The sequence below is a fragment of the Lampris incognitus genome, chromosome 9 (genome assembly GCF_029633865.1).
Source record: "Lampris incognitus isolate fLamInc1 chromosome 9, fLamInc1.hap2, whole genome shotgun sequence".
Classification (NCBI taxonomy): Eukaryota; Metazoa; Chordata; class Actinopteri; order Lampriformes; family Lampridae; genus Lampris; species Lampris incognitus.
In genome coordinates, this window is record NC_079219.1 from 123,500 (window position 1) to 148,571 (window position 25,072).

The window sequence follows — 25,072 nt, forward strand, 5'->3', positions numbered from 1 at the left end:
GGACGTTTCTTTCTATACGTTTCGCTTAGTGTGAGGGTTTTATCAGCTCAGGCAGACAATCGCACAGAGAATACCACAGCAACAGAGATGAACTCTTCGCAGTAGCCAAGCTAACCACGGCAATGGCATTTCTGATGGAAAGTACCAAGCTTCTCGGAGTGAAAGTTTTGGATAAAATTAATAGACAGCTCTTTCTACATGTTTCGCTTAGCGTTAGGGTTTGATCAGCTCAGGCAGTCAATCGCACAGAGAATACCACAGCAACAGAGACGAACTCTTCGCAGTAGCCAAGCTAACCACGGCAATGGCATTTCTGATGGAAAGTACCAAGCTTCTCGGAGTGAAAGGCTTAGATAAACTTAATAGACGGCTCTTTCTAGGTTTTGCTTAGCTTAAGGGTTTTATCAGCTCAGGCAGACAATCGCACAGAGAATACCACAGCAACAGAGACGAACTCTTCGCAGTAGCCAAGCTAACCACGGCAATGGCATTTCTGATGGAAAGTACCAAGCTTCTCGGAGTGAAAGTCTTGGATAAAATTAATGGACGGCTCTTTATGTTTCGCTTAGTGTAAGGGTTTTATCAGCTCAGGCAGACAATCGCACAGAGAATACCACAGCAACAGAGACGAACTCTTCGCAGTAGCCAAGCTAACCACGGCAATGGCATTTCTGATGGAAAGTACCTAGCTACTCGGAGTGAAAGTTTTGGATAAAATTAATGGACAGCTCTTTCTACATGTTTCGCTTAGCGTTAGGGTTTTATCAGCTCAGGCAGTCAATCGCACAGAGAATACCACAGCAACAGAGACGAACTCTTCGCAGTAGCCAAGCTAACCACGGCAATGGCATTTCTGATGGAAAGTACCAAGCTTCTCGGAGTTAAAGTCTTGGATAAAATTAATGGACGTTTCTTTCTATACGTTTCGCTTAGTGTGAGGGTTTTATCAGCTCAGGCAGACAATCGCACAGAGAATACCACAGCAACAGATATGAACTCTTCGCAGTAGCCAAGCTAACCACGGCAATGGCATTTCTGATGGAAAGTACCAAGCTTCTCGGAGTGAAAGTTTTGGATAAAATTAATGGACAGCTCTTTCTACATGTTTCGCTTAGCGTTAGGGTTTGATCAGCTCAGGCAGTCAATCGCACAGAGAACACCACAGCAACAGAGACGAACTCTTCGCAGTAGCCAAGCTAACCACGGCAATGGCATTTCTGATGGAAAGTACCAAGCTTCTCGGAGTGAAAGGCTTAGATAAACTTAATAGACGGCTCCTTCCAGGTTTTGCTTAGCTTAACGGTTTTATCAGCTCAGGCAGACAATCGCACAGAGAATACCACAGCAACAGAGACGAACTCTTCGCAGTAGCCAAGCTAACCACGGCAATGGCATTTCTGATGGAAAGTACCAAGCTTCTCGGAGTGAAAGACTTGGATAAAATTAATGGACGGCTCTTTCTAGGTTTCGCTTAGTGTAAGGGTTTTATCAGCTCAGTCAGACAATCGCACAGAGAATACCACAGCAACAGAGACGAACTCTTCGCAGTAGCCAAGCTAACCACGGCAATGGCATTTCTGATGGAAAGTAGCAAGCTTCTCGGAGTGAAAGTTTTGGATAAAATTAATGGACGGCTCTTTCTACATGTTTCGCTTAGCGTTTTGTCAGCTCAGGCAGTCAATCGCACAGAGAATACCACAGCAACAGAGACCAACTCTTCGCGGTAGCCAAGCTAACCACGGCAAGGGCATTTCAGATTGAAAATACTAGGTTAACTTTATGGTTAGGGTTGAATGCCAGAGCCAACACATGTCAACTGAGCACCTCCGCCAATGCCCAAGTGCTGGATTAGAAATACCCCAAAGATTACGGTTAGGGATAGAGTTTGATTGGTTAAGTCTAGGGGCAATTTGGGTGTTTATTCGTTACAACTGATCTCCCATTGTCTTATATCTTGATTACTTTATCCCGTTTTAAACTTGAAATGTTGTTGGTGGGGTTTGGAACAATACAAGTGTTTTTTTGTTTTTGGTTTTTAAATTTAATTTTTCTGCAATTGCAATTTAATGTTTTAAGAGTTAAGACTAAGGTTTAGATCAAATTGATGAATTTCTGCACTTTTTTCCTTTTTACCACTCAGAACATGCCCCTTCTCTTGATGCTCCCATGAAAGGAACATTGAACATCATCTAAGGCACAGAGCTTGTGATTAAACCACTTCTCTGTACCACATTAGCGCTCAGGAAGAAGCACCCCAGCTCATCATCGTGGGTGGCGGAACTCACTTTAGAAAAACATTTCTCACGATAACACTAAAAGAACTTATCCCCGAAAGTAGGATTAGGTTTTGCTAAACGTTACGGATGGCTCTATATCTTTCGGTTATGGTTGGGGTAAGGGTTTCATCATCTCAGGCAGACAATCGCACAGAGAATACCACAGCAACAGAGACGAACTCTTCGCAATAGCAGAGCTAACCACGGCAATGGCATTTGTGATGGAAAGTACCAAGCCTCTCGGAGTGAAAGTCTTGGATAAAATTAATGGACGTTTCTTTCTATATGTTTCGCTTAGTGTAAGGGTTTTATCAGCTCAGGCAGACAATTGCACAGAGAATACCACAGCAACAGAGACGAACTCTTCGCAGTAGCCAAGCTAACCACGGCAATGGCATTTCTGATGGAAAGTAGCAAGCTTCTCGGAGTGAAAATTTTGGATAAAATTAATGGACAGCTCTTTCTACATGTTTCGCTTAGCGTTAGGGTTTTATCAGCTCAGGCAGTCAATCGCACAGAGAATACCACAGCAACAGAGACGAACTCTTCGCAGTAGCCAAGCTAACCACGGCAATGGCATTTCTGATGGAAAGTACCAAGCTTCTCGGAGTGAAAGGCTTAGATAAAATTAATAGACGGCTCTTTCTAGGTTTTGCTTAGCTTAAGGGTTTTATCAGCTCAGGCAGACAATCGCACAGAGAATACCACAGCAACAGAGACGAACTCTTCGCAGTAGCCAAGCTAACCACGGCAATGGCATTTCTGATGGAAAGTACCAAGCTTCTCGGAGTGAAAGTCTTGGATAAAATTAATGGACGGCTCTTTATGTTTCGCTTAGTGTAAGGGTTTTATCAGCTCAGGCAGACAATCGCACAGAGAATACCACAGCAACAGAGACGAACTCTTCGCAGTAGCCAAGCTAACCACGGCAATGGCATTTCTGATGGAAAGTACCTAGCTACTCGGAGTGAAAGTTTTGGATAAAATTAATGGACAGCTCTTTCTACATGTTTCGCTTAGCGTTAGGGTTTTATCAGCTCAGGCAGTCAATCGCACAGAGAATACCACAGCAACAGAGACGAACTCTTCGCAGTAGCCAAGCTAACCACGGCAATGGCATTTCTGATGGAAAGTACCAAGCTTCTCGGAGTGAAAGACTTAGATAAAATTAATAGACGGCTCTTTCTAGGTTTCGCTTAGTGTAAGGGTTTTATCAGCTCAGGCAGACAATCGCACAGAGAATACCACAGCAACAGAGACGAACTCATCGCAGTAGCCAAGCTAACCACGGCAATGGCATTTCTGATGGAAAGTACCAAGCTTCTCGGAGTGAAAGTCTTGGATATAATTAATGGACGGCTCTTTATGTTTCGCTTAGTGTAAGGGTTTTATCAGCTCAGGCAGACAATCGCACAGAGAATACCACAGCAACAGACTAACTCTTCGCAGTAGACAAGCTAACCACGGCAATGGCATTTCTGATGGAAAGTACCAAACTTCTCACAGTAAAAGTTTTGGATAAAATTACTGGACGTTTCTTTCTATACGTTTCGCTTAGTGTAAGGGTTTTATAAGCTCAGACAGACAATCGCACAGAGAATACCACAGCAACAGAGACCAACTCTTTGTAGTAGCCAAGCTAACTATTGCAATGGCATTCCTGATGGAAAGTATCAAGTTTCTTGCAGTGAAAGTTTTGGATAAAATTAATAGACGGCTCTTTCTAGGTTTCGCTTAGTGTAAGGGTTTTATCAGCTCAGGCAGACAATCGCACAGAGAATACCACAGCAACAGAGACCAACTCTTTGTAGTAGCCAAGCTAACTATTGCAATGGCATTCCTGATGGAAAGTATCAAGTTTCTTGCAGTGAAAGTTTTGGATAAAATTAATAGACGGCTCTTTCTAGGTTTCGCTTAGTGTAAGGGTTTTATCAGCTCAGGCAGACAATCGCACAGAGAATACCACAGCAACAGAGACGAACTCTTCGCAGTAGCCAAGCTAACCACGGCAATGGCATTTCTGATGGAAAGTACCAAGCTTCTCGGAGTGAAAGACTTAGATAAAATTAATAGACGGCTCTTTCTAGGTTTCGCTTAGTGTAAGGGTTTTATCAGCTCAGGCAGACAATCGCACAGAGAATACCACAGCAACAGAGACGAACTCTTCGCAGTAGCCAAGCTAACCACGGCAATGGCATTTCTGATGGAAAGTACCAAGCTTCTCGGAGTGAAAGGCTTAGATAAACTTAATAGACGGCTCTTTCTAGGTTTTGCTTAGCTTAAGGGTTTTATCAGCTCAGGCAGACAATCGCACAGAGAATACCACAGCAACAGAGACGAACTCTTCGCAGTAGCCAAGCTAACCACGGCAATGGCATTTCTGATGGAAAGTACCTAGCTACTCGGAGTGAAAGTTTTGGATAAAATTAATGGACAGCTCTTTCTACATGTTTCGCTTAGCGTTAGGGTTTTATCAGCTCAGGCAGTCAATCGCACAGAGAATACCACAGCAACAGAGACGAACTCTTCGCAGTAGCCAAGCTAACCACGGCAATGGCATTTCTGATGGAAAGTACCAAGCTTCTCGGAGTTAAAGTCTTGGATAAAATTAATGGACGTTTCTTTCTATACGTTTCGCTTAGTGTGAGGGTTTTATCAGCTCAGGCAGACAATCGCACAGAGAATACCACAGCAACAGAGATGAACTCTTCGCAGTAGCCAAGCTAACCACGGCAATGGCATTTCTGATGGAAAGTACCAAGCTTCTCGGAGTGAAAGACTTAGATAAAATTAATAGACGGCTCTTTCTAGGTTTCGCTTAGTGTAAGGGTTTTATCAGCTCAGGCAGACAATCGCACAGAGAATACCACAGCAACAGAGACGAACTCATCGCAGTAGCCAAGCTAACCACGGCAATGGCATTTCTGATGGAAAGTACCAAGCTTCTCGGAGTGAAAGTCTTGGATATAATTAATGGACGGCTCTTTATGTTTCGCTTAGTGTAAGGGTTTTATCAGCTCAGGCAGACAATCGCACAGAGAATACCACAGCAACAGACTAACTCTTCGCAGTAGACAAGCTAACCACGGCAATGGCATTTCTGATGGAAAGTACCAAACTTCTCACAGTAAAAGTTTTGGATAAAATTACTGGACGTTTCTTTCTATACGTTTCGCTTAGTGTAAGGGTTTTATAAGCTCAGACAGACAATCGCACAGAGAATACCACAGCAACAGAGACCAACTCTTTGTAGTAGCCAAGCTAACTATTGCAATGGCATTCCTGATGGAAAGTATCAAGTTTCTTGCAGTGAAAGTTTTGGATAAAATTAATAGACGGCTCTTTCTAGGTTTCGCTTAGTGTAAGGGTTTTAGCAGCTCAGGCAGACAATCGCACAGAGAATACCACAGCAACAGAGACCAACTCTTTGTAGTAGCCAAGCTAACTATTGCAATGGCATTCCTGATGGAAAGTATCAAGTTTCTTGCAGTGAAAGTTTTAGATAAAATTAATAGACGGCTCTTTCTAGGTTTCGCTTAGTGTAAGGGTTTTATCAGCTCAGGCAGACAATCGCACAGAGAATACCACAGCAACAGAGACGAACTCTTCGCAGTAGCCAAGCTAACCACGGCAATGGCATTTCTGATGGAAAGTACCAAGCTTCTCGGAGTGAAAGACTTAGATAAAATTAATAGACGGCTCTTTCTAGGTTTCGCTTAGTGTAAGGGTTTTATCAGCTCAGGCAGACAATCGCACAGAGAATACCACAGCAACAGAGACCAACTCTTCGCAGTAGCCAAGCTAACCACGGCAATGGCATTTCTGATGGAAAGTACCAAGCTTCTCGGAGTGAAAGGCTTAGATAAACTTAATAGACGGCTCTTTCTAGGTTTTGCTTAGCTTAAGGGTTTTATCAGCTCAGGCAGACAATCGCACAGAGAATACCACAGCAACAGAGACGAACTCTTCGCAGTAGCCAAGCTAACCACGGCAATGGCATTTCTGATGGAAAGTACCTAGCTACTCGGAGTGAAAGTTTTGGATAAAATTAATGGACAGCTCTTTCTACATGTTTCGCTTAGCGTTAGGGTTTTATCAGCTCAGGCAGTCAATCGCACAGAGAATACCACAGCAACAGAGACGAACTCTTCGCAGTAGCCAAGCTAACCACGGCAATGGCATTTCTGATGGAAAGTACCAAGCTTCTCGGAGTTAAAGTCTTGGATAAAATTAATGGACGTTTCTTTCTATACGTTTCGCTTAGTGTGAGGGTTTTATCAGCTCAGGCAGACAATCGCACAGAGAATACCACAGCAACAGATATGAACTCTTCGCAGTAGCCAAGCTAACCACGGCAATGGCATTTCTGATGGAAAGTACCAAGCTTCTCGGAGTGAAAGTTTTGGATAAAATTAATGGACAGCTCTTTCTACATGTTTCGCTTAGCGTTAGGGTTTGATCAGCTCAGGCAGTCAATCGCACAGAGAACACCACAGCAACAGAGACGAACTCTTCGCAGTAGCCAAGCTAACCACGGCAATGGCATTTCTGATGGAAAGTACCAAGCTTCTCGGAGCGAAAGGCTTAGATAAACTTAATAGACGGCTCCTTCCAGGTTTTGCTTAGCTTAACGGTTTTATCAGCTCAGGCAGACAATCGCACAGAGAATACCACAGCAACAGAGACGAACTCTTCGCAGTAGCCAAGCTAACCACGGCAATGGCATTTCTGATGGAAAGTACCAAGCTTCTCGGAGTGAAAGACTTGGATAAAATTAATGGACGGCTCTTTCTAGGTTTCGCTTAGTGTAAGGGTTTTATCAGCTCAGTCAGACAATCGCACAGAGAATACCACAGCAACAGAGACGAACTCTTCGCAGTAGCCAAGCTAACCACGGCAATGGCATTTCTGATGGAAAGTACCAAGCTTCTCGGAGTGAAAGTTTTGGATAAAATTAATAGACGGCTCTTTCTAGGTTTCGCTTAGTGTAAGGGTTTTATCAGCTCAGGCAGACAATCGCACAGAGAATACCACAGCAACAGAGACGAACTCTTCGCAGTAGCCAAGCTAACCACGGCAATGGCATTTCTGATGGAAAGTACCAAGCTTCTCGGAGTTAAAGTCTTGGATAAAATTAATGGACGTTTCTTTCTATACGTTTCGCTTAGTGTGAGGGTTTTATCAGCTCAGGCAGACAATCGCACAGAGAATACCACAGCAACAGAGATGAACTCTTCGCAGTAGCCAAGCTAACCACGGCAATGGCATTTCTGATGGAAAGTACCAAGCTTCTCGGAGTGAAAGTTTTGGATAAAATTAATGGACAGCTCTTTCTACATGTTTCGCTTAGCGTTAGGGTTTGATCAGCTCAGGCAGTCAATCGCACAGAGAATACCACAGCAACAGAGACGAACTCTTCGCAGTAGCCAAGCTAACCACGGCAATGGCATTTCTGATGGAAAGTACCAAGCTTCTCGGAGTGAAAGGCTTAGATAAACTTAATAGACGGCTCTTTCTAGGTTTTGCTTAGCTTAAGGGTTTTATCAGCTCAGGCAGACAATCGCACAGAGAATACCACAGCAACAGAGACGAACTCTTCGCAGTAGCCAAGCTAACCACGGCAATGGCATTTCTGATGGAAAGTACCAAGCTTCTCGGAGTGAAAGTCTTGGATAAAATTAATGGACGGCTCTTTATGTTTCGCTTAGTGTAAGGGTTTTATCAGCTCAGGCAGACAATCGCACAGAGAATACCACAGCAACAGAGACGAACTCTTCGCAGTAGCCAAGCTAACCACGGCAATGGCATTTCTGATGGAAAGTACCTAGCTACTCGGAGTGAAAGTTTTGGATAAAATTAATGGACAGCTCTTTCTACATGTTTCGCTTAGCGTTAGGGTTTTATCAGCTCAGGCAGTCAATCGCACAGAGAATACCACAGCAACAGAGACGAACTCTTCGCAGTAGCCAAGCTAACCACGGCAATGGCATTTCTGATGGAAAGTACCAAGCTTCTCGGAGTTAAAGTCTTGGATAAAATTAATGGACGTTTCTTTCTATACGTTTCGCTTAGTGTGAGGGTTTTATCAGCTCAGGCAGACAATCGCACAGAGAATACCACAGCAACAGATATGAACTCTTCGCAGTAGCCAAGCTAACCACGGCAATGGCATTTCTGATGGAAAGTACCAAGCTTCTCGGAGTGAAAGTTTTGGATAAAATTAATGGACAGCTCTTTCTACATGTTTCGCTTAGCGTTAGGGTTTGATCAGCTCAGGCAGTCAATCGCACAGAGAACACCACAGCAACAGAGACGAACTCTTCGCAGTAGCCAAGCTAACCACGGCAATGGCATTTCTGATGGAAAGTACCAAGCTTCTCGGAGTGAAAGGCTTAGATAAACTTAATAGACGGCTCCTTCCAGGTTTTGCTTAGCTTAACGGTTTTATCAGCTCAGGCAGACAATCGCACAGAGAATACCACAGCAACAGAGACGAACTCTTCGCAGTAGCCAAGCTAACCACGGCAATGGCATTTCTGATGGAAAGTACCAAGCTTCTCGGAGTGAAAGACTTGGATAAAATTAATGGACGGCTCTTTCTAGGTTTCGCTTAGTGTAAGGGTTTTATCAGCTCAGTCAGACAATCGCACAGAGAATACCACAGCAACAGAGACGAACTCTTCGCAGTAGCCAAGCTAACCACGGCAATGGCATTTCTGATGGAAAGTAGCAAGCTTCTCGGAGTGAAAGTTTTGGATAAAATTAATGGACGGCTCTTTCTACATGTTTCGCTTAGCGTTTTGTCAGCTCAGGCAGTCAATCGCACAGAGAATACCACAGCAACAGAGACCAACTCTTCGCGGTAGCCAAGCTAACCACGGCAAGGGCATTTCAGATTGAAAATACTAGGTTAACTTTATGGTTAGGGTTGAATGCCAGAGCCAACACATGTCAACTGAGCACCTCCGCCAATGCCCAAGTGCTGGATTAGAAATACCCCAAAGATTACGGTTAGGGATAGAGTTTGATTGGTTAAGTCTAGGGGCAATTTGGGTGTTTATTCGTTACAACTGATCTCCCATTGTCTTATATCTTGATTACTTTATCCCGTTTTAAACTTGAAATGTTGTTGGTGGGGTTTGGAACAATACAAGTGTTTTTTTGTTTTTGGTTTTTAAATTTAATTTTTCTGCAATTGCAATTTAATGTTTTAAGAGTTAAGACTAAGGTTTAGATCAAATTGATGAATTTCTGCACTTTTTTCCTTTTTACCACTCAGAACATGCCCCTTCTCTTGATGCTCCCATGAAAGGAACATTGAACATCATCTAAGGCACAGAGCTTGTGATTAAACCACTTCTCTGTACCACATTAGCGCTCAGGAAGAAGCACCCCAGCTCATCATCGTGGGTGGCGGAACTCACTTTAGAAAAACATTTCTCACGATAACACTAAAAGAACTTATCCCCGAAAGTAGGATTAGGTTTTGCTAAACGTTACGGATGGCTCTATATCTTTCGGTTATGGTTGGGGTAAGGGTTTCATCATCTCAGGCAGACAATCGCACAGAGAATACCACAGCAACAGAGACGAACTCTTCGCAATAGCAGAGCTAACCACGGCAATGGCATTTGTGATGGAAAGTACCAAGCCTCTCGGAGTGAAAGTCTTGGATAAAATTAATGGACGTTTCTTTCTATATGTTTCGCTTAGTGTAAGGGTTTTATCAGCTCAGGCAGACAATTGCACAGAGAATACCACAGCAACAGAGACGAACTCTTCGCAGTAGCCAAGCTAACCACGGCAATGGCATTTCTGATGGAAAGTAGCAAGCTTCTCGGAGTGAAAATTTTGGATAAAATTAATGGACAGCTCTTTCTACATGTTTCGCTTAGCGTTAGGGTTTTATCAGCTCAGGCAGTCAATCGCACAGAGAATACCACAGCAACAGAGACGAACTCTTCGCAGTAGCCAAGCTAACCACGGCAATGGCATTTCTGATGGAAAGTACCAAGCTTCTCGGAGTGAAAGGCTTAGATAAAATTAATAGACGGCTCTTTCTAGGTTTTGCTTAGCTTAAGGGTTTTATCAGCTCAGGCAGACAATCGCACAGAGAATACCACAGCAACAGAGACGAACTCTTCGCAGTAGCCAAGCTAACCACGGCAATGGCATTTCTGATGGAAAGTACCAAGCTTCTCGGAGTGAAAGTCTTGGATAAAATTAATGGACGGCTCTTTATGTTTCGCTTAGTGTAAGGGTTTTATCAGCTCAGGCAGACAATCGCACAGAGAATACCACAGCAACAGAGACGAACTCTTCGCAGTAGCCAAGCTAACCACGGCAATGGCATTTCTGATGGAAAGTACCTAGCTACTCGGAGTGAAAGTTTTGGATAAAATTAATGGACAGCTCTTTCTACATGTTTCGCTTAGCGTTAGGGTTTTATCAGCTCAGGCAGTCAATCGCACAGAGAATACCACAGCAACAGAGACGAACTCTTCGCAGTAGCCAAGCTAACCACGGCAATGGCATTTCTGATGGAAAGTACCAAGCTTCTCGGAGTGAAAGACTTAGATAAAATTAATAGACGGCTCTTTCTAGGTTTCGCTTAGTGTAAGGGTTTTATCAGCTCAGGCAGACAATCGCACAGAGAATACCACAGCAACAGAGACGAACTCATCGCAGTAGCCAAGCTAACCACGGCAATGGCATTTCTGATGGAAAGTACCAAGCTTCTCGGAGTGAAAGTCTTGGATATAATTAATGGACGGCTCTTTATGTTTCGCTTAGTGTAAGGGTTTTATCAGCTCAGGCAGACAATCGCACAGAGAATACCACAGCAACAGACTAACTCTTCGCAGTAGACAAGCTAACCACGGCAATGGCATTTCTGATGGAAAGTACCAAACTTCTCACAGTAAAAGTTTTGGATAAAATTACTGGACGTTTCTTTCTATACGTTTCGCTTAGTGTAAGGGTTTTATAAGCTCAGACAGACAATCGCACAGAGAATACCACAGCAACAGAGACCAACTCTTTGTAGTAGCCAAGCTAACTATTGCAATGGCATTCCTGATGGAAAGTATCAAGTTTCTTGCAGTGAAAGTTTTGGATAAAATTAATAGACGGCTCTTTCTAGGTTTCGCTTAGTGTAAGGGTTTTATCAGCTCAGGCAGACAATCGCACAGAGAATACCACAGCAACAGAGACCAACTCTTTGTAGTAGCCAAGCTAACTATTGCAATGGCATTCCTGATGGAAAGTATCAAGTTTCTTGCAGTGAAAGTTTTGGATAAAATTAATAGACGGCTCTTTCTAGGTTTCGCTTAGTGTAAGGGTTTTATCAGCTCAGGCAGACAATCGCACAGAGAATACCACAGCAACAGAGACGAACTCTTCGCAGTAGCCAAGCTAACCACGGCAATGGCATTTCTGATGGAAAGTACCAAGCTTCTCGGAGTGAAAGACTTAGATAAAATTAATAGACGGCTCTTTCTAGGTTTCGCTTAGTGTAAGGGTTTTATCAGCTCAGGCAGACAATCGCACAGAGAATACCACAGCAACAGAGACGAACTCTTCGCAGTAGCCAAGCTAACCACGGCAATGGCATTTCTGATGGAAAGTACCAAGCTTCTCGGAGTGAAAGGCTTAGATAAACTTAATAGACGGCTCTTTCTAGGTTTTGCTTAGCTTAAGGGTTTTATCAGCTCAGGCAGACAATCGCACAGAGAATACCACAGCAACAGAGACGAACTCTTCGCAGTAGCCAAGCTAACCACGGCAATGGCATTTCTGATGGAAAGTACCTAGCTACTCGGAGTGAAAGTTTTGGATAAAATTAATGGACAGCTCTTTCTACATGTTTCGCTTAGCGTTAGGGTTTTATCAGCTCAGGCAGTCAATCGCACAGAGAATACCACAGCAACAGAGACGAACTCTTCGCAGTAGCCAAGCTAACCACGGCAATGGCATTTCTGATGGAAAGTACCAAGCTTCTCGGAGTTAAAGTCTTGGATAAAATTAATGGACGTTTCTTTCTATACGTTTCGCTTAGTGTGAGGGTTTTATCAGCTCAGGCAGACAATCGCACAGAGAATACCACAGCAACAGAGATGAACTCTTCGCAGTAGCCAAGCTAACCACGGCAATGGCATTTCTGATGGAAAGTACCAAGCTTCTCGGAGTGAAAGTTTTGGATAAAATTAATGGACAGCTCTTTCTACATGTTTCGCTTAGCGTTAGGGTTTGATCAGCTCAGGCAGTCAATCGCACAGAGAACACCACAGCAACAGAGACGAACTCTTCGCAGTAGCCAAGCTAACCACGGCAATGGCATTTCTGATGGAAAGTACCAAGCTTCTCGGAGCGAAAGGCTTAGATAAACTTAATAGACGGCTCCTTCCAGGTTTTGCTTAGCTTAACGGTTTTATCAGCTCAGGCAGACAATCGCACAGAGAATACCACAGCAACAGAGACGAACTCTTCGCAGTAGCCAAGCTAACCACGGCAATGGCATTTCTGATGGAAAGTACCAAGCTTCTCGGAGTGAAAGACTTGGATAAAATTAATGGACGGCTCTTTCTAGGTTTCGCTTAGTGTAAGGGTTTTATCAGCTCAGTCAGACAATCGCACAGAGAATACCACAGCAACAGAGACGAACTCTTCGCAGTAGCCAAGCTAACCACGGCAATGGCATTTCTGATGGAAAGTAGCAAGCTTCTCGGAGTGAAAGTTTTGGATAAAATTAATGGACGGCTCTTTCTACATGTTTCGCTTAGCGTTTTGTCAGCTCAGGCAGTCAATCGCACAGAGAATACCACAGCAACAGAGACCAACTCTTCGCGGTAGCCAAGCTAACCACGGCAAGGGCATTTCAGATTGAAAATACTAGGTTAACTTTATGGTTAGGGTTGAATGCCAGAGCCAACACATGTCAACTGAGCACCTCCGCCAATGCCCAAGTGCTGGATTAGAAATACCCCAAAGATTACGGTTAGGGATAGAGTTTGATTGGTTAAGTCTAGGGGCAATTTGGGTGTTTATTCGTTACAACTGATCTCCCATTGTCTTATATCTTGATTACTTTATCCCGTTTTAAACTTGAAATGTTGTTGGTGGGGTTTGGAACAATAAGTGTTTTTTTGTTTTTGGTTTTTAAATTTAATTTTTCTGCAATTGCAATTTAATGTTTTAAGAGTTAAGACTAAGGTTTAGATCAAATTGATGAATTTCTGCACTTTTTTCCTTTTTACCACTCAGAACATGCCCCTTCTCTTGATGCTCCCATGAAAGGAACATTGAACATCATCTAAGGCACAGAGCTTGTGATTAAACCACTTCTCTGTACCACATTAGCGCTCATGAAGAAGCACCCCAGCTCATCATCGTGGGTGGCGGAACTCACTTTAGAAAAACATTTCTCACGATAAGACTAAAAGAACTTATCCCCGAAAGTAGGATTAGGTTTTGCTAAACGTTACGGATGGCTCTATATCTTTCGGTTATGGTTGGGGTAAGGGTTTCATCATCTCAGGCAGACAATCGCACAGAGAATACCACAGCAACAGAGACGAACTCTTCGCAATAGCAGAGCTAACCACGGCAATGGCATTTGTGATGGAAAGTACCAAGCTTCTCGGAGTGAAAGTCTTGGATAAAATTAATGGACGTTTCTTTCTATATGTTTCGCTTAGTGTAAGGGTTTTATCAGCTCAGGCAGACAATCGCACAGAGAATACCACAGCAACAGAGACGAACTCTTCGCAGTAGCCAAGCTAACCACGGCAATGGCATTTCTGATGGAAAGTAGCAAGCTTCTCGGAGTGAAAATTTGGATAAAATTAATGGACAGCTCTTTCTACATGTTTCGCTTAGCGTTAGGGTTTTATCAGCTCAGGCAGTAAATCGCACAGAGAATACCACAGCAACAGAGACGAACTCTTCGCAGTAGCCAAGCTAACCACGGCAATGGCATTTCTGATGGAAAGTACCAAGCTTCTCGGAGTGAAAGGCTTAGATAAAATTAATAGACGGCTCTTTCTAGGTTTTGCTTAGCTTAAGGGTTTTATCAGCTCAGGCAGACAATCGCACAGAGAATACCACAGCAACAGAGACGAACTCTTCGCAGTAGCCAAGCTAACCACGGCAATGGCATTTCTGATGGAAAGTACCAAGCTTCTCGGAGTGAAAATTTTGGATAAAATTAATGGACAGCTCTTTCTACATGTTTCGCTTAGCGTTAGGGTTTGATCAGCTCAGGCAGTCAATCGCACAGAGAATACCACAGCAACAGAGACGAACTCTTCGCAGTAACCAAGCTAACCACGGCAATGGCATTTCTGATGGAAAGTACCAAGCTTCTCGGAGTGAAAGGCTTAGATAAACTTAATAGACGGCTCTTTCTAGGTTTTGCTTAGCTTAAGGGTTTTATCAGCTCAGGCAGACAATCGCACAGAGAATACCACAGCAACAGAGACGAACTCTTCGCAGTAGCCAAGCTAACCACGGCAATGGCATTTCTGATGGAAAGTACCAAGCTTCTCGGAGTGAAAGTCTTGGATAAAATTAATGGACGGCTCTTTATGTTTCGCTTAGTGTAAGGGTTTTATCAGCTCAGGCAGACAATCGCACAGAGAATACCACAGCAACAGAGACGAACTCTTCGCAGTAGCCAAGCTAACCACGGCAATGGCATTTCTGATGGAAAGTACCTAGCTACTCGGAGTGAAAGTTTTGGATAAAATTAATGGACAGCTCTTTCTACATGTTTCGCTTAGCGTTAGGGTTTTATCAGCTCAGGCAGTCAATCGCACAGAGAATACCACAGCAACAGAGACGAACTCTTCGCAGTAGCCAAGCTAACCACGGCAATGGCATTTCTGATGGAAAGTACCAAGCTTCTCGGAGTGAAAGTCTTGGATAAAATTAATGGACGGCTCTTTATGTTTCGCTTAGTGTAAGGGTTTTATCAGCTCAGGCAGACAATTGCACAGAGAATACCACAGCAACAGAGACGAACTCTTCGCAGTAGCCAAGCTAACCACGGCAATGGCATTTCTGATGGAAAGTACCTAGCTACTCGGAGTGAAAGTTTTGGATAAAATTAATGGACAGCTCTTTCTACATGTTTCGCTTAGCGTTAGGGTTTGATCAGCTCAGGCAGTCAATCGCACAGAGAATACCACAGCAACAGAGACGAACTCTTCGCAGTAGCCAAGCTAACCACGGCAATGGCATTTCTGATGGAAAGTACCAAGCTTCTCGGAGTGAAAGGCTTAGATAAACTTAATAGACGGCTCTTTCTAGGTTTCGCTTAGTGTAAGGGTTTTATCAGCTCAGGCAGACAATCGCACAGAGAATACCACAGCAACAGAGACGAACTCTTCGCAGTAGCCAAGCTAACCACGGCAATGGCATTTCTGATGGAAAGTACCAAGCTTCTCGGAGTGAAAGTCTTGGATATAATTAATGGACGGCTCTTTATGTTTTGCTTAGTGTAAGGGTTTTATCAGCTCAGGCAGACAATCACACAGAGAATACCACAGCAACAGACTAACTCTTCGCAGTAGACAAGCTAACCACGGCAATGGCATTTCTGATGGAAAGTACCAAACTTCTCACAGTAAAAGTTTTGGATAAAATTAATGGACAGCTCTTTCTACATGTTTCGCTTAGCGTTAGGGTTTTATCAGCTCAGGCAGTCAATCGCACAGAGAATACCACAGCAACAGAGACCAACTCTTTGTAGTAGCCAAGCTAACTATTGCAATGGCATTCCTGATGGAAAGTATCAAGTTTCTTGCAGTGAAAGTTTTGGATAAAATTAATAGACGGCTCTTTCTAGGTTTCGCTTAGTGTAAGGGTTTTATCAGCTCAGGCAGACAATCGCACAGAGAATACCACAGCAACAGAGACCAACTCTTTGTAGTAGCCAAGCTAACTATTGCAATGGCATTCCTGATGGAAAGTATCAAGTTTCTTGCAGTGAAAGTTTTGGATAAAATTAATAGACGGCTCTTTCTAGGTTTCGCTTAGTGTAAGGGTTTTATCAGCTCAGGCAGACAATCGCACAGAGAATACCACAGCAACAGAGACGAACTCTTCGCAGTAGCCAAGCTAACCACGGCAATGGCATTTCTGATGGAAAGTACCAAGCTTCTCGGAGTGAAAGACTTAGATAAAATTAATAGACGGCTCTTTCTAGGTTTCGCTTAGTGTAAGGGTTTTATCAGCTCAGGCAGACAATCGCACAGAGAATACCACAGCAACAGAGACGAACTCTTCGCAGTAGCCAAGCTAACCACGGCAATGGCATTTCTGATGGAAAGTACCAAGCTTCTCGGAGTTAAAGTCTTGGATAAAATTAATGGACGTTTCTTTCTATACGTTTCGCTTAGTGTGAGGGTTTTATCAGCTCAGGCAGACAATCGCACAGAGAATACCACAGCAACAGAGATGAACTCTTCGCAGTAGCCAAGCTAACCACGGCAATGGCATTTCTGATGGAAAGTACCAAGCTTCTCGGAGTGAAAGTTTTGGATAAAATTAATGGACAGCTCTTTCTACATGTTTCGCTTAGCGTTAGGGTTTGATCAGCTCAGGCAGTCAATCGCACAGAGAATACCACAGCAACAGAGACGAACTCTTCGCAGTAGCCAAGCTAACCACGGCAATGGCATTTCTGATGGAAAGTACCAAGCTTCTCGGAGTGAAAGGCTTAGATAAACTTAATAGACGGCTCTTTCTAGGTTTTGCTTAGCTTAAGGGTTTTATCAGCTCAGGCAGACAATCGCACAGAGAATACCACAGCAACAGAGACGAACTCTTCGCAGTAGCCAAGCTAACCACGGCAATGGCATTTCTGATGGAAAGTACCAAGCTTCTCGGAGTGAAAGTCTTGGATAAAATTAATGGACGGCTCTTTATGTTTCGCTTAGTGTAAGGGTTTTATCAGCTCAGGCAGACAATCGCACAGAGAATACCACAGCAACAGAGACGAACTCTTCGCAGTAGCCAAGCTAACCACGGCAATGGCATTTCTGATGGAAAGTACCTAGCTACTCGGAGTGAAAGTTTTGGATAAAATTAATGGACAGCTCTTTCTACATGTTTCGCTTAGCGTTAGGGTTTTATCAGCTCAGGCAGTCAATCGCACAGAGAATACCACAGCAACAGAGACGAACTCTTCGCAGTAGCCAAGCTAACCACGGCAATGGCATTTCTGATGGAAAGTACCAAGCTTCTCGGAGTTAGTCTTGGATAAAATTAATGGACGTTTCTTTCTATACGTTTCGCTTAGTGTGAGGGTTTTATCAGCTCAGGCAGACAATCGCACAGAGAATACCACAGCAACAGAGATGAACTCTTCGCAGTAGCCAAGCTAACCACGGCAATGGCATTTCTGATGGAAAGTACCAAGCTTCTCGGAGTGAAAGTTTTGGATAAAATTAATGGACAGCTCTTTCTACATGTTTCGCTTAGCGTTAGGGTTTGATCAGCTCAGGCAGTCAATCGCACAGAGAACACCACAGCAACAGAGACGAACTCTTCGCAGTAGCCAAGCTAACCACGGCAATGGCATTTCTGATGGAAAGTACCAAGCTTCTCGGAGCGAAAGGCTTAGATAAACTTAATAGACGGCTCTTTCCAGGTTTTGCTTAGCTTAACGGTTTTATCAGCTCAAGCAGACAATCGCACAGAGAATACCACAGCAACAGAGACGAACTCTTCGCAGTAGCCAAGCTAACCACGGCAATGGCATTTCTGATGGAAAGTACCAAGCTTCTCGGAGTGAAAGTCTTGGATAAAATTAATGGACGGCTCTTTATGTTTCGCTTAGTGTAAGGGTTTTATCAGCTCAGGCAGACAATCGCACAGAGAATACCACAGCAACAGAGACGAACTCTTCGCAGTAGCCAAGCTAACCACGGCAATGGCATTTCTGATGGAAAGTACCTAGCTACTCGGAGTGAAAGTTTTGGATAAAATTAATGGACAGCTCTTTCTACATGTTTCGCTTAGCGTTAGGGTTTTATCAGCTCAGGCAGTCAATCGCACAGAGAATACCACAGCAACAGAGACGAACTCTTCGCAGTAGCCAAGCTAACCACGGCAATGGCATTTCTGATGGAAAGTACCAAGCTTCTCGGAGTGAAAGACTTAGATAAAATTAATAGACGGCTCTTTCTAGGTTTCGCTTAGTGTAAGGGTTTTATCAGTTCAGGCAGACAATCGCACAGAGAATACCACAGCAACAGAGACGAACTCTTCGCAGTAGCCAAGCTAACCACGGCAATGGCATTTCTGATGGAAAGTACCAAGCTTCTCGGAGTGAAAGTCTTGGATATAATTAATGGACGGCTCTTTATGTTTCGCTTAGTGTAAGGGTTTTATCAGCTCAGGCAGACAATCGCACAGAGAATACCACAGCAACAGACTAACTCTTCGCAGTAGACAAGCTAACCACGGCAATGGCATTTCTGATGGAAAGTACCAAACTTCTCACAGTAAAAGTTTTGGATAAAATTACTGGACGTTTCTTTCTATACGTTTCGCTTAGTGTAAGGGTTTTATAAGCTCAGACAGACAATCGCACAGAGAATACCACAGCAACAGAGACCAACTCTTTGTAGTAGCCAAGCTAACTATTGCAATGGCATTCCTGATGGAAAGTATCAAGTTTCTTGCAGTGAAAGTTTTGGATAAAATTAATAGACGGCTCTTTCTAGGTTTCGCTTAGTGTAAGGGTTTTATCAGCTCAGGCAGACGATCGCACAGAGAATACCACAGCAACAGAGACGAACTCTTCGCAGTAGCCAAGCTAACCACGGCAATGGCATTTCTGATGGAAAGTACCAAGCTTCTCGGAGTGAAAGACTTAGATAAAATTAATAGACGGCTCTTTCTAGGTTTCGCTTAGTGTAAGGGTTTTATCAGCTCAGGCAGACAATCGCACAGAGAATACCACAGCAACAGAGACGAACTCTTCGCAGTAGCCAAGCTAACCACGGCAATGGCATTTCTGATGGAAAGTACCAAGCTTCTCGGAGTGAAAGTTTTGGATAAAATTAATGGACAGCTCTTTCTACATGTTTCGCTTAGCGTTAGGGTTTTATCAGCTCAGGCAGTCAATCGCACAGAGAATACCACAGCAACAGAGACGAACTCTTCGCAGTAGCCAAGCTAACCACGGCAATGGCATTTCTGATGGAAAGTACCAAGCTTATCGGAGTGAAAGTTTTGGATAAAATTAATAGACGGCTCTTTCTAGGTTTTGCTTAGCTTAAGGGTTTTATCAGCTCAGGCAAACAATCGCACAGAGAATACCACAGCAACAGAGACGAACTCTTCGCAGTAGCCAAGCTAACCACGGCAATGGCATTTCTGATGGAAAGTACTAAGCTTCTCGGAGTGAAAGTCTTGGATAAAATTAATGGACGGCTCTATGTTTCGCTTAGTGTAAGGGTTTTATCAGCTCAGGCAGACAATCGCACAGAGAATACCACAGCAACAGAGACGAACTCTTCGCAGTAGCCAAGCTAACCACGGCAATGGCATTTCTGATGGAAAGTACCAAGCTTCTCGGAGTGAAAGTCTTGGATAAAATTAATGGACGTTTCTTTCTATACGTTTCGCTTAGTGTAAGGGTTTTATCAGCTCAGGCAGACAATCACACCGAGAATACCACCGCAACAGAGACGAACTCTTCGCAGTAGCCAAGGTAACCACGGCAATGGCATTTCTGATGGAAAGTACCAAACTTCTCACTGTAAAGGTTTTGGATAAAATTACTGGACGTTTCTTTCTACACGTTTCGCTTAGTGTAAGGGTTTTATAAGCTCAGACAGACAATCGCACAGAGAATACCACAGCAACAGAGACCAACTCTTTGTAGTAGCCAAGCTAACTATTGCAATGGCATTCCTGATGGAAAGTATCAAGTTTCTTGCAGTGAAAGTTTTGGATAAAATTAATGAACGGCTATTCTACATATTTCACTTACAGTAAGGGTTTTATATGTTCAGTCGGACAATCCCGCAGAAATACAATAGCAACAGAAACTAACTCTTCGTGGAAGCGAAGCAAACCAAGGCAATGTCATTACTGAGGAAAAGTATCAAGATTCTCTGAGTGAAAGTTTTGGATAAAATTACTGGACAGCTCTTTCCACATATTTCGCTTAGTGTAAGGGTTTTATCAGCTTAGGCAGACAATGACAAAGAGAATACCACAGCAACAGAGATGAACTCTTCGCAGTAGCGTAGCTAACCACAGCAATGGCATTTCTGATGGAAAGTACCAAGCTACTCGGAGTGAAAGTTTTGGATAAAATTAATGGACAGCTCTTTCTACATGTTTCGCTTAGCGTTAGGGTTTGATCAGCTCAGGCAGTCAATCGCACAGAGAACACCACAGCAACAGAGACGAACTCTTCGCAGTAGCCAAGCTAACCACGGCAATGGCATTTCTGATGGAAAGTACCAAGCTTCTCGGAGCGAAAGGCTTAGATAAACTTAATAGACGGCTCTTTCCAGGTTTTGCTTAGCTTAACGGTTTTATCAGCTCAGGCAGACAATCGCACAGAGAATACCACAGCAACAGAGACGAACTCTTCGCAGTAGCCAAGCTAACCACGGCAATGGCATTTCTGATGGAAAGTACCAAGCTTCTCGGAGTGAAAGTCTTGGATAAAATTAATGGACGGCTCTTTATGTTTCGCTTAGTGTAAGGGTTTTATCAGCTCAGGCAGACAATCGCACAGAGAATACCACAGCAACAGAGACGAACTCTTCGCAGTAGCCAAGCTAACCACGGCAATGGCATTTCTGATGGAAAGTACCTAGCTACTCGGAGTGAAAGTTTTGGATAAAATTAATGGACAGCTCTTTCTACATGTTTCGCTTAGCGTTAGGGTTTTATCAGCTCAGGCAGTCAATCGCACAGAGAATACCACAGCAACAGAGACGAACTCTTCGCAGTAGCCAAGCTAACCACGGCAATGGCATTTCTGATGTCAAGTACCAAGCTTCTCGGAGTGAAAGACTTAGATAAAATTAATAGACGGCTCTTTCTAGGTTTCGCTTAGTGTAAGGGTTTTATCAGCTCAGGCAGACAATCGCACAGAGAATACCACAACAACAGAGACGAACTCTTCGCAGTAGCCAAGCTAACCACGGCAATGGCATTTCTGATGGAAAGTACCAAGCTTCTCGGAGTGAAAGTCTTGGATATAATTAATGGACGGCTCTTTCTAGGTTTCGCTTAGTGTAAGGGTTTTATCAGCTCAGGCAGACAATCGCACAGAGAATACCACAGCAACAGAGACGAACTCTTCGCAGTAGCCAAGCTAACCACGGCAATGGCATTTCTGATGGAAAGTACCAAGCTTCTCGGAGTGAAAGTCTTGGATATAATTAATGGACGGCTCTTTATGTTTCGCTTAGTGTAAGGGTTTTATCAGCTCAGGCAGACAATCGCACAGAGAATACCACAGCAACAGACTAACTCTTCGCAGTAGACAAGCTAACCACGGCAATGGCATTTCTGATGGAAAGTACCAAACTTCTCACAGTAAAAGTTTTGGATAAAATTACTGGACGTTTCTTTCTATACGTTTCGCTTAGTGTAAGGGTTTTATAAGCTCAGACAGACAATCGCACAGAGAATACCACAGCAACAGAGACCAACTCTTTGTAGTAGCCAAGCTAACTATTGCAATGGCATTCCTGATGGAAAGTATCAAGTTTCTTGCAGTGAAAGTTTTGGATAAAATTAATAGACGGCTCTTTCTAGGTTTCGCTTAGTGTAAGGGTTTTATCAGCTCAGGCAGACGATCGCACAGAGAATACCACAGCAACAGAGACGAACTCTTCGCAGTAGCCAAGCTAACCACGGCAATGGCATTTCTGATGGAAAGTACCAAGCTTCTCGGAGTGAAAGACTTAGATAAAATTAATAGACGGCTCTTTCTAGGTTTCGCTTAGTGTAAGGGTTTTATCAGCTCAGGCAGACAATCGCACAGAGAATACCACAGCAACAGAGACGAACTCTTCGCAGTAGCCAAGCTAACCACGGCAATGGCATTTCTGATGGAAAGTACCAAGCTTCTCGGAGTGAAAGTTTTGGATAAAATTAATGGACAGCTCTTTCTACATGTTTCGCTTAGCGTTAGGGTTTTATCAGCTCAGGCAGTCAATCGCACAGAGAATACCACAGCAACAGAGACGAACTCTTCGCAGTAGCCAAGCTAACCACGGCAATGGCATTTCTGATGGAAAGTACCAAGCTTCTCGGAGTGAAAGTTTTGGATAAAATTAATAGACGGCTCTTTCTAGGTTTTGCTTAGCTTAAGGGTTTTATCAGCTCAGGCAAACAATCGCACAGAGAATACCACAGCAACAGAGACGAACTCTTCGCAGTAGCCAAGCTAACCACGGCAATGGCATTTCTGATGGAAAGTACTAAGCTTCTCGGAGTGAAAGTCTTGGATAAAATTAATGGACGTTTCTTTCTATACGTTTCGCTTAGTGTAAGGGTTTTATCAGCTCAGGCAGACAATGACACAGAGAATACCACAGCAACAGAGACGAACTCTTCGCAGTAGCCAAGCTAACCACGGCAATTGCATTTCTGATGGAAAGTACCAAGCTTCTCGGAGTGAAAGTCTTGGATAAAATTAATGGACGGCTCTATGTTTCGCTTAGTGTAAGGGTTTTATCAGCTCAGGCAGACAATCGCACAGAGAATACCACAGCAACAGAGACGAACTCTTCGCAGTAGCCAAGCTAACCACGGCAATGGCATTTCTGATGGAAAGTACCAAGCTTCTCGGAGTTAAAGTCTTGGATAAAATTAATGGACGTTTCTTTCTATACGTTTCGCTTAGTGTGAGGGTTTTATCAGCTCAGGCAGACAATCGCACAGAGAATACCACAGCAACAGAGATGAACTCTTTGCAGTAGCCAAGCTAACCACGGCAATGGCATTTCTGATGGAAAGTACCTAGCTTCTCGGAGTGAAAGTTTTGGATAAAATTAATGGACAGCTCTTTCTACATGTTTCGCTTAGCGTTAGGGTTTGATCAGCTCAGGCAGTCAATCGCACAGAGAACACCACAGCAACAGAGACGAACTCTTCGCAGTAGCCAAGCTAACCACGGCAATGGCATTTCTGATGGAAAGTACCAAGCTTCTCGGAGCGAAAGGCTTAGATAAACTTAATAGACGGCTCTTTCCAGGTTTTGCTTAGCTTAACGGTTTTATCAGCTCAGGCAGACAATCGCACAGAGAATACCACAGCAACAGAGACGAACTCTTCGCAGTAGCCAAGCTAACCACGGCAATGGCATTTCTGATGGAAAGTACCAAGCTTCTCGGAGTGAAAGTCTTGGATAAAATTAATGGACGGCTCTTTATGTTTCGCTTAGTGTAAGGGTTTTATCAGCTCAGGCAGACAATCGCACAGAGAATACCACAGCAACAGAGACGAACTCTTCGCAGTAGCCAAGCTAACCACGGCAATGGCATTTCTGATGGAAAGTACTAAGCTTCTCGGAGTGAAAGTCTTGGATAAAATTAATGGACGTTTCTTTCTAAACGTTTCGCTTAGTGTAAGGGTTTTATCAGCTCAGGCAGACAATGACACAGAGAATACCACAGCAACAGAGACGAACTCTTCGCAGTAGCCAAGCTAACCACGGCAATTGCATTTCTGATGGAAAGTACCAAGCTTCTCGGAGTGAAAGTCTTGGATAAAATTAATGGACGGCTCTATGTTTCGCTTAGTGTAAGGGTTTTATCAGCTCAGGCAGACAATCGCACAGAGAATACCACAGCAACAGAGATGAACTCTTCGCAGTAGCCAAGCTAACCACGGCAATGGCATTTCTGATGGAAAGTACCAAGCTTCTCGGAGTGAAAGTCTTGGATAAAATTAATGGACGTTTCTTTCTATACGTTTCGCTTAGTGTGAGGGTTTTATCAGCTCAGGCAGACAATCGCACAGAGAATACCACAGCAACAGAGATGAACTCTTCGCAGTAGCCAAGCTAACCACGGCAATGGCATTTCTGATGGAAAGTACCAAGCTTCTCGGAGTGAAAGTTTTGGATAAAATTAATGGACAGCTCTTTCTACATGTTTCGCTTAGCGTTAGGGTTTGATCAGCTCAGGCAGTCAATCGCACAGAGAACACCACAGCAACAGAGACGAACTCTTCGCAGTAGCCAAGCTAACCACGGCAATGGCATTTCTGATGGAAAGTACCAAGCTTCTCGGAGCGAAAGGCTTAGATAAACTTAATAGACGGCTCTTTCCGGGTTTTGCTTAGCTTAACGGTTTTATCAGCTCAGGCAGACAATCGCACAGAGAATACCACAGCAACAGAGACGAACTCTTCGCAGTAGCCAAGCTAACCACGGCAATGGCATTTCTGATGGAAAGTACCAAGCTTCTCGGAGTGAAAGTCTTGGATAAAATTAATGGACGGCTCTTTATGTTTCGCTTAGTGTAAGGGTTTTATCAGCTCAGGCAGACAATCGCACAGAGAATACCACAGCAACAGAGACGAACTCTTCGCAGTAGCCAAGCTAACCACGGCAATGGCATTTCTGATGGAAAGTACCTAGCTACTCGGAGTGAAAGTTTTGGATAAAATTAATGGACAGCTCTTTCTACATGTTTCGCTTAGCGTTAGGGTTTTATCAGCTCAGGCAGTCAATCGCACAGAGAATACCACAGCAACAGAGACGAACTCTTCGCAGTAGCCAAGCTAACCACGGCAATTGCATTTCTGAT

The 25,072-nt window shown here is 43.6% G+C and overlaps 3 non-coding genes across 3 annotated transcripts; all 3 read right to left on the bottom strand.

Annotated features, from left to right (window-relative positions):
- Window positions 1–2,131: 2,131 nt before the first annotated feature.
- Window positions 2,132–2,344, bottom strand: LOC130118703 (small nucleolar RNA U3). Its single transcript, XR_008810774.1, has one exon. It is a non-coding gene; the product is annotated as a small nucleolar RNA U3 (small nucleolar RNA).
- A 7,202-nt stretch (window positions 2,345–9,546) lies between these two features.
- On the bottom strand, window positions 9,547–9,759 carry LOC130118704 (small nucleolar RNA U3). The gene has a single exon (XR_008810775.1). It is a non-coding gene; the product is annotated as a small nucleolar RNA U3 (small nucleolar RNA).
- A 3,770-nt stretch (window positions 9,760–13,529) lies between these two features.
- On the bottom strand, window positions 13,530–13,742 carry LOC130118714 (small nucleolar RNA U3). Its single transcript, XR_008810784.1, has one exon. It is a non-coding gene; the product is annotated as a small nucleolar RNA U3 (small nucleolar RNA).
- Between the last annotated feature and the right edge of the window lie 11,330 nt (window positions 13,743–25,072).